We start from the raw sequence: 10,453 nt of genomic DNA, 5'->3' as shown, positions 1-10,453 counted from the left end.
AAACAAAAGGCCAACACGGCACAAACACGACTTGAAATGCAACACAGACAGAACTGAAAACACGAGCTGAGTACAGAAATCCGGAACGTGAGGGACAGACATCAGAAGACAATGAAACCAGGACGAGTGGTGCGAGATGGGAAACTATATAGTCCGTGGTAATTGTGAACAGCTGTGGATGTAACGAGTGTCATGATCAAAGACAGGTGTAGACAATCAAGGGAGTGAAAGTGCGGGAGGAAGGGAAACAGCGACCTCCGGAGGAGGAGGGAAAACCTGCAGCCCAGAGTCATGACAAACACACATTAATGTTCAAACATGTAAAAGTTAATTTTACATCAGATGACCTCTTTAAATCGTTCAATGATAACAGCCTTTAAAATATATAAATAAATAACCTAGCTATGTACTGAAATTGTAATTCGATATTAAAAAAAAAAAATTGATTAAAATGCAAACTGTGTAATTTTCCACAGTTGCACTGTGTATATCCTGAAACTGCCTCACAGTTTCAGAACCTCTAAACCAAATCATACTTAAAAGAAACACAACACTGATGAGATAGATGCTTTCATAAATGCTTTATTTGTTCAACAGTAAGAATAAGAGAAGAAAAGAGGTGAAAGTATAATCAAGCTTTTAGTTTTCTGTTAATTACTGATTACTTTGAAGGTTCTGGGAAAGACTGAGCTCCTCTGTTGCTGCAGAGACAGATTATAAAGTACATTTACGGATGGAGCCGTCAACACACACGACCCACAGCACTCCCAGGTCAAAGCTCACATGCTTGTGGCCATTGGAACAGGCAACCATCGATTGCCATTCTGTGCCAGCAGGGTTGGAGCGAGTGACACCAATTCTGCAATAGACAAAAATTATGGTTTCTTGAATGCAGTATAATCATTCATTGTTAATTAATTACTTTTGTTCATACAACTTGTAATATTATGACTGTTCAGCTCCCCTTCGGTATAACACTCCTTGACAATTGACACCGAAGACGCTGCCATTAGTTGCTACTTCAATCATGGACAGAGATCCAGAAATTTTCACAAAGCTGCCAGACCCAGAACAAGCATTATTAGACACATCCTGCCAGAGAAAGAAAGAAACACAATCCAGTCAGTACAGTCACCTTAAGAAATCTTTATACTTTGTCCTGATTACACTCTAGTATATTTCTTTATTTTTTGTATACACTTTGGTGTACTTGAACTTGTTCTCCAGCTGTTGCATTTAACATTATGTCATTACCTTCCTGATGTAGATATTGTCATTACGGTTCACTCCCCAACAGCTGTATGGACCACAGCTCTAATACTTCAGGCTTCCACTAAGTTGAACCCAAGGAGTAGTGCTGGGTGGCCATTTGTTGTTATCATCCATATTTAAACAGAATATTTGATCATTCATATTGACACCTGCAATGATCTGATCATCTCCAGCATCCACCTGTTTGAGAAACCCTAACAACACAATCAACAGGTTGGATGAAAGATTAGTTTGAATAGAAAATCTGCCCAGCAGTGTTACCAACTTAGTGACTTTTCAGACCCCCTTAGTTTTTTTTAGTTTTTTTTTTTTTTGCAAAAAAGCGACAAATCTGGCGACTTCTTGAACAAACCTTAGTTTCTGAGACTCGTCGTTACTGCCGCACAAGTGTGAGGTCTTGCTTTAGTGTTGGCGCACACATCTCTCACTGCTTCTGCTGTGTTCAGTAAGTGGCAGAGAGGAGCAGCTCTTTCAGTTAAAATAGATATTCTGTTGCTTCTCTCATTTTACATTTACCAACTTTTCATGCTGGCTTTAGCTACTTTTCAATGACAGAAGTTGGCAACACTGCCGCCTGGAGCTGCTTCCACATACAACCAGTTGGTGCAAAATAGATTAAGGTGATTATTACGTTTTAAATATGGATGTTTTTCTTATAAAAATGCATTGATATGCTACAGGAGGCCTTTATTCACCCCCTGGAGCTGTGTAAGGCACTTTTTATTATGGATGGATGCACTTTATTGGACTTGTTTTGGACTGATGAAGAGAAACACCTGATCATGCCATTCTAAAGCTTGGAAGTGCCATGATCATTTTTAATATAACTCCAATTGGATTCATCTGAAAGAAGGTATATATACACCTATGCCTGGAGGGTGAGTAAATATTAGGACAATTTTTATTTTGGGGTGAACTAACCCTTTAATATATAAAAGAATTGGAGTCATTTACAGTCACACAAGTGTAGGCCTACTAGTGTGCAAACTCTGCTACATCGATTGTCAGCTTGTACCAGTCAGGTTGCAGCAAGTGACAAAAATAGTGGTTTGCAGCATGCAGCATATGTTTTTTTTTTTTTTTTGTATATTCATCACTTTTGTCCATACAGCCTTTTATACAATGATTGTTTAGCTCACATTTGGAATAAGGCCCCCTGATGGTTGATACAAAAGACCCTGCCATTAGTTGCTACCTCATTCATTGACAGATATACAGGAATATTCACAAAGCTGCTGCTGGACCCAGAACTGACATTATTTGACAGATCCTGCACAAGACCAAAAGAGACACAAACCAGTTAGTCATCATACAGTCACATCAAGCTATTTTGTTGTTTCTGTTGTTCTTAGCTGTTTCCACCTCAGTTTATTCCTTCATTTTTGATATATATATACTTAAATATATACTTTGGTGCACTTGAACTTGTTCTCTAGCTCTTGTATTTAACATTGTGTCATTACCAATGTCCCTATATGGCAAGCCATTTCACTCAGCAGACATCTTTAAATCGATAGTGTGGGATTTCGGTCACACAAGGCGCAAATAACTATCAAGTCACCACACTCCGAGATGGATCAAAGATTCTTTTTCCTAACCATTTGCCATCAAAAAACTGTGAGAAGCCGAGGGTGTCAGCCTGTCTCCACAAAGTTCATCCACTTGTCGCTGTTATCACCCCAGGGGACAACACAGCGATAAAAGGTTATCCCCTCAGGAGAATAGAGAGCGCTTTGTGTTTAGAGACTCGTTCAAAGCAAATGGTAAATTGTCACCTATGACCAGCGATTTTTAAATCTCGGCAAAAACACAGGAAAGGAACGATCTGCAGATCTTTCCCCCCTCGCTGAGATCCACCAAAGAACAGATGTCCGGCTCACCTGTGACCTAAAATATCATAAAATGAGGATTGCAACAAACATAGAAACTGATTTACTCCGACACCCTCCAGATGGCCCATCCTGGCCGCTGGACTTCCTTGACCTCCTGAACTGCAGGGTCTTCCCCCGCCCTTCTCACAACAGAACTCACACCTTGCGTTTTACCAAGAAATGTGCAAACTAGCAGATATGATGCCAAAAAGGGACAAAACATCATTACAATCAATCTGAACTATTATGCAAAGGAATAGGTCACCAACCTTTCCATATTTTCAATGTGTTCTATGTAACCGTTTCTTTTTTCTATGCATTATGTGCCTTAGTAAACAAAGTTGCCAAATGTGTATCCTGTATGTAACATGTACCCATGTTTGGTGTTGAATGAATGATCTCGATGAATGCAGCTCGATTGAATGAACAAGAAATTGGTATTGTGTACACTACATGCATCACAATAGTTTATTTGAAGTTAATTACCAACTTGCAGAGAAGTCTGTTATTCTAATAATTCATGCATCAGGAGGAGCAGCCAGGGGAGTGACACCGCCCTCAGCAATGCCCATTGGGCCGTAAGACCAGGGGGGCGTACTTAGCCGGCCTGCTTAAAACCCAATGTCCTGAACAAGAACAGTGCTTGAACTGCCCGAACTGAGCGAGAAGAGTCTAAACGTCCTGAACGACTTGCAACTCTCCTCCGCAGAAGATCGCTTGCTCATTCTAACTGCAAGGCATTCTTGCCCTCCAGAACTCTCCAGAACCTGCAAAGACTTTGTGACCCTGCTTAAATCTTCAGAGCCTACGCGCTGTACAACTCAGGGGACCACCGAACTCTGAGACATCATCCAAAGACGACCAACAACCAACCAGAATCTCTGCCGAGACAAGCCCACAGAGGGAAATCCCCATTCCTGGCACGAACGCAAGTAGCCTATACAAGGTCTCCTATTCTTGCTGAACCTGGTGCTAGATTGTTAAGTGAAATCTCTGCTTGTGTGCTTTTCTAAGGTTGCGATTTAAGAGCTAGTAGCAGTACTGACGGTTCTTCAGATCAGTAACTTGCCATCCCCGGAACTGTATGAGTGTGTGTGTGTGTGTGTGTGTGTGTGTGTGTGCACCTGGTATTCATCACGTTGTGGGGACCAAATGTCCCCACAAGGATAGGAATACCAGTAGATTTTGACCTTGTGGGGACATTTCTCAGGTCCCCATGAGGAAACAGGCTTATAAATCATGCACAATGAGTTTTTTTGACGAAGTAAAAGTGTGCACAATCTCCTGTGAGGGCTAGGTTTAGGTGTAGGGTAGGTGTAGGGCGATAGAAAGTACGGTTTGTACAGTATAAAAACCATTACGCCTATGGAATGTCCCCATAAAACATGTAAACCCAACATGTGTGTGTGTGTGTGTGTGTGTGTGTGTGTGTACCTGGTATTCATCACGTTGTGGGGACCAAATGTCCCCACAAGGATAGGAATACCAGTGGATTTTGACCTTGTGGGGACATTTCTTAGGTCCCCATGAGGAAACAGGCTTATAAATCATGCACAATGAGTTTTTTTGAGGAAGTAAAAGTGTGCACAATCTCCTGTGAGGGCTAGGTTTAGGTGTAGGGCGATAGAAAGTACGGTTTGTACAGTATAAAAACCATTACGCCTATGGAATGTCCCCATAAAACATGTAAACCCAACATGTGTGTGTGTGTGTGTGTGTGTGTGTACCTGGTATTCATCACGTTGTGGGGACCAAATGTCCCCACAAGGATAGGAATACCAGTGGATTTTGACCTTGTGGGGACATTTCTTAGGTCCCCATGAGGAAACAGGCTTATAAATCATGCACAATGAGTTTTTTTGAGGAAGTAAAAGTGTGCACAATCTCCTGTGAGGGCTAGGTTTAGGTGTTGGGTAGGTGTAGGGCGATAGAAAGTACGGTTTGTACAGTATGAAAACCATTACGCCTATGGAAAGTCCCCATAAAACATGTAAACCCAACATGTATGTGTGTGTGTGTGTGTGTGTGTGTGTGTGTGTGTGTGTGTGTGTGTGTATGTGTGTGTGTGTGTGTGTGTTTGTGTCTTATTAGTTTAGATTTTGTATCCTCCTAGAGTACTTCAATAAATCATTGTTTCATTGAAAGAAGTGACTTTACGTAACCCCTTTTTGCACAAGTCAAAGACCACCTCAAGCGATCACAAAACCTTCTTACAAATTATGGGATTTTTTTGTTTACATATTTTGGCGTTTCCATCATTATTTTCTGATGAGATACTTCAAAATGTGCATAAAAACAAGGTAATGACACATTGTTTGACCAGCCAATGTGTGATCTCTCCTTAGTAGGCTACTCGTGGCCAGTACTGCTAAAGAAAAGTAGTTTTTTTCTGTAGTTTTTCAGTATCTCTCATACTCTCATACCATTGACATTACCTGAGCATTTCTGAGCAAAAACACCAAGATGAACAAAGACATTCTGGATTTGGATGGCAATAAAATCACAGACTACCCCTTGTAAATATCTTTTTTTTTTTTTTCTTTTTTTTTACATTTAATACTGCCCTTCAAAAACTACAGAAGATACTTACATTTTCCCCAGAAGACAAATAAGTTAAATTTACAATGTTTTTTTTAATTCTGAAAATTTTCACCCCCCCGCTTAATGCTTAATTTTTCCTTCTGGAGCATCAGTGAGCGTTTTAACATTCTGTGATAGTTGCATATGAGTCCATCAGTTGTCCTAAGTGAGAAAAGGTCTCAAAATCATACACTTAATTGTTGGAAAGGGATCAAATACACAGAAATGCTGAAAAACAAATAATTTGTGGAACCTAAAGGATTTTTCTGAAGAACAGCGGGCAGTTTAACTGTTCAGGACAAACATGGGACTCATGAATAACTATCACTAAACAAAAAAACCACAGCTATGGATCAATTCAGGTGACAACACTGTATTAAGAATCAAGAGTAAACTTTTGAACAGGGTCATTTTTATAATTCCATCTATTATTTTCTCTTGTGGGCTATATGAAAATGTATTTTATGTGAAATAACTTATTCTTGTCAGTTCTAAATAAAAAAATAACATGCATTTTGTATTATCCCTCTTATTTTGGTATTTTGGTATATTTAACATTTTATGCATGTATGTAAACTCTTAACTTCAACTGTATATCTCTCAATTATAAGTTTATATTTTTTTAGGGTTAGGCTTAAAGGCCTTTTATCTAAATCTTTTTTCATTTTGTTCCCAACTTTTCAAAAATACCTCGATCTTGTGTCTTTCCAAGCAAAAATAGCTTTTGTGTGAATGCTAAATCTCAAATTTGTTCTCTCTACATAAAAATTTGTAAAAATGGCTTGCACACAAACTATTTTTGCTTAGTCCAGTACAGGAACATGAAAGTTTTATGTACCCTTGACACAAATTAAATGTCAGCATGACCTTTATCTGACTTGAAATTTAGGACAGTTCAACATTACTTTTTAAAGTCTGTGTTTTCACAGCAGTTAATGAATGAATGTATATTTTTATGTAATCAACAAAAATAGAATCGGGTATCACAAACGAATGTGCAACAACATTTATATAATTGTATATTAATATTACATTACCTTTTTGTTAATTTAGTTTGCCAAATGTCAAAGTAATTTGACAAAAAAAAAATTTAAATGAAAAACATTAAATACAATTGGCATTTTATCTCAAAACTTTATTTATTTTTACAGAATATCTGGTAAAAATACCTAATTTCATAAGACACTGAATACATTCAAGAAGTTTCAGCACAAAATGATGTCTTGATTTGAGGCGGTTGCCAGAGCTTTACCATAAAAAATTACTAAAGCAGCAATTTAGATTTTACAGATTTAACAAAGATTTACAGTAAAGTATTTCATGTTAACATACCAACGTATTAAAGTACTACAGTTATATCTGTTTTGTACTTTTGCACTACACTGACACCTACAAAAAACAAGTTACATGATGAATAAAACAGCTTTTCCGCAAGCTGAGGAGGTACAAATGTATAGAAGGTGCACAGTGTGACTCTGAAATTATGCAATAAGATTTTCCAACCATATTGTAGAGTTGTGGAAAAAATCTTCTGGAGGCATGGAAATTTTCAGTTTTCAGGTGACAGCATAGGATAGAACAAAAAAAAAAACCAAACAAGCAGATTTGCCACTAAGACATATGTAGTGGTGCTGCTCCAAAGACTCATGTGAACCATAGGTATGACTATTTAAGTGTGTCGACTGGCTTAACCGAAGATGTACACTGTGTAGTTAACAAATAGATTTGGATATGTTGTTGAGAAAAGTCATCTCTCTCTTGCAAAATAATGCTCAGGAGACAGAGTTCAAGAAGTCAAAATAAGTTCAACAAGACAACAAAGCAGAGATGCCTGCAGGACATTTGAATCTATCTAGTTTCCTTATCGACACTTTATTACAGTTGTTTTGATTGTAGAAAATCCTCTGCTAGTCTGTTTTTCAAATGATATCTTTAATTATCTACCCCATGGCTCCAGAGATTTTAATTTTGCACACAAATGCTTTCAGTATAATAATACTTTTATTTAGCATGGATGCTTTAAACAGATTAAAAGTAATGATGAAAACATGTATAATGTAACAAAAGATTTTTATTTCGGATAAATGCTGTTCTTATAAACTTTCTATTCATCAGAGAAACCTGAAAAAATACTACTCAGCTGTTTTCATAATAATAATAATAATTATACTATTTTTCTGAGCAGCAAATCAGAATATTAGAATGATTTCTAAAGGATCGTGTGGCTGGAGTAATGATGCTAATGATTCAGCTTTGAAATGACAGGAATAAATTACATTTTCAAATATATTTGAGTTTCACAGCAGTCACCCACTCTGACCACACCCCCTGAGGATCCACCCAACCGTTCCAGATCACATGATTACTAATTACTCACCTGTTTCCACTTACCACATGCTATAAATACCTGGGCTGTATCCGAAATCGCCCCCTATACCCTATTCACTATTCCCTCCATTAGTCCACTCGTACAGTTCACTTGAAGGAGTGAATGAAAACGAGTGAGTGAATTCGGACGCTAAGTGCTCCGGAAGGACTGCCGCTTTTGCATAGTTATCTCAATGTTTAACAATCATTTAAACAGACAGTTCGAGTAGTAAGATTAAAGGATTTATCTTGAACTATGTCAAGGAGTTTACGTATAAACCCTGGTTAAACAATTTAATAATCAATTTCCAACGAATTTGTAGCTGTGTTGTACGCTGTATTACGCAGCGGATGAGCGCATTGTAAAATGAACGGATGGATGATTCAGCTGCGGGCGCCATCGTCTGTCGAGACGCGGGAATTCAGTCGGCGCGCGAGGCGCGACTCTAACAGTGCATTATGGGTTATCTCTAGCTGTTGAGCGTACATCGGTTGTACATTCGTTTTTGCGGTGCATTGTGGGATTGAATGAGTGCACTCGGGAACGTCCACTATGGTTTCGAACACCACTTAAAATGGCTGTCCCCTCAAATAGTGCCCTATTTGAGGGTATAGGGGGCGATTTCGGATACAGCCCTGGACTCTTCAAACACATGCTGTTTGGTCTACAGATCACATGCTTTGATGCCGCTGAAGCTCTCCTCTTCTATGGACTCTGATTCCCTCGTCTGTTCACTTGGATTTACTTTCCCGAACTCCTGGACTGCTCAGATAAGATTGCTTCCCAACCATATCGCTGAATACTGTTTGACAATCTGTTCAATAAACTTACCATCAATGTTTTATACTTATCTCCGTCTGTGTTGTGACAGAAGACCAGACCGACAACATAATGAACACCGAAGAAGCACCCGCACCAAATCCACTCGCCGATCTCATGAATGCTTTCAAAGCAGCACATATTTCACCTACCACGCCGCCATCTGCCTCAGGAAGTCCCATGGCTTTACCCACCACGTTTGCAGGAGAAGCGGCTGAGTGTGGCGGCTTTTTGCTTCAAGTACAACTCTACATCCGTATGCAACCACAACAATTCCCCACTCAAGGCTCAAAGGTAGAAATTCTCATATCTCTCTTAACTGGTAAAGCTCTACAATGGACAAAAGCAATATGGAATGCCGACAATCCCATCAGTTCTTTCGAACAATTTACCAGTCACTTTTCTGAAGTGTTTAGTACCAGTACTAGTACACTTACCGTTTCTGATCAGCTCTTCCAGTTACAACAAGGATCTTCTGTTCAAGAATACACACTTTACTTCCGAACGCTGGCGGCGGCTAGCGGTTAGAATGAGATCTTACTGCTGGGTGCTTATAGGCAAGGTCTCAACCCAGAAATTCGCGCAGCTATGGCACTTTATGATGATTCCATCGGGTTAGAGACCTTCCTCCGAAGAACAACAAGGGTATCCCAGCGTCTAGCCGCCTGCCAGCCCTCTGAAACCGCTCCTCAGTCAGCTATGGTGGCAGCTTGCTCTCCAGTACCAGAACCCATGCAAGTCGACTTCACAAGACTATCCCGAACCGAACGACAACACCGCATCAATTCTGGACTCTGCCTATATTGTGGTAACCCCGGTCATCTCCTACAGAACTGCCCCGTCAGACCCCCACGTCCAGTGGTGAGTACTATTCAATCAGACATTGAAATGGCTCAACTTCCATTAATTCCTGTAACGATTTGTACTGCTGAACGTACCCTTTGTGTATCTGCTCTTATTGACTCGGGCTCCTCCGGGAATTTCATCTCGCAAGAATGTTTAGACCATCTTCAATTACCACGTCAACATCATTCTCCTGAATTCTCTGCCAAGACCGTTCAAGGAAAACCACTCGGGCGTGGGCGGATTCGCTACTCCTCACCTTTCATCACTCTGCAAGTAGGACTGTTTCACCAAGAACGTCTCAAATTGCTGATACTGGAGAATTCCACCGTTGAAATCATCCTGGACGTCCATGGCTACATCTTCACCATCCTGAACCCCGCTGGGATCCTTGTGACGTCATTGTTTGGAGTAAGCATTGTTTACAGAACTGTATATCTGTATACTGTATATACATCTACCATCACCCATATCTGTTCCTATATCACTAGCATCCACGAAGGTTGAGAGATGGAGACTATGACGGTGATCCCAGCGGAGTACCTGGACTTCCAGGATGTGTTTAGTAAGCAAGCTGCCACCCATCTTCCTCCACATCGGCCATGGGACTGTGCTATCGACCTGCTACCTGGGGCTCAACTACCTAAGGGATGTGTACATCCACTGTCCAACCCGGAGCGCCAGGCAATGGAGGAGTACA

General features: G+C 40.0%; 1 pseudogene; it reads right to left on the bottom strand.

Annotated features, from left to right (window-relative positions):
• Positions 1-714: 714 nt before the first annotated feature.
• On the bottom strand, positions 715-8,882 carry LOC141299025 (fish-egg lectin-like; annotated as a pseudogene).
• Positions 8,883-10,453: the final 1,571 nt, after the last annotated feature.

This window comes from Garra rufa, chromosome 23 (assembly GCF_049309525.1).
Source record: "Garra rufa chromosome 23, GarRuf1.0, whole genome shotgun sequence".
Classification (NCBI taxonomy): domain Eukaryota; kingdom Metazoa; phylum Chordata; class Actinopteri; order Cypriniformes; family Cyprinidae; genus Garra; species Garra rufa.
Note: the sequence above shows the minus strand (reverse complement) of the source record. Positions and strands in the feature narration are given on the sequence as shown.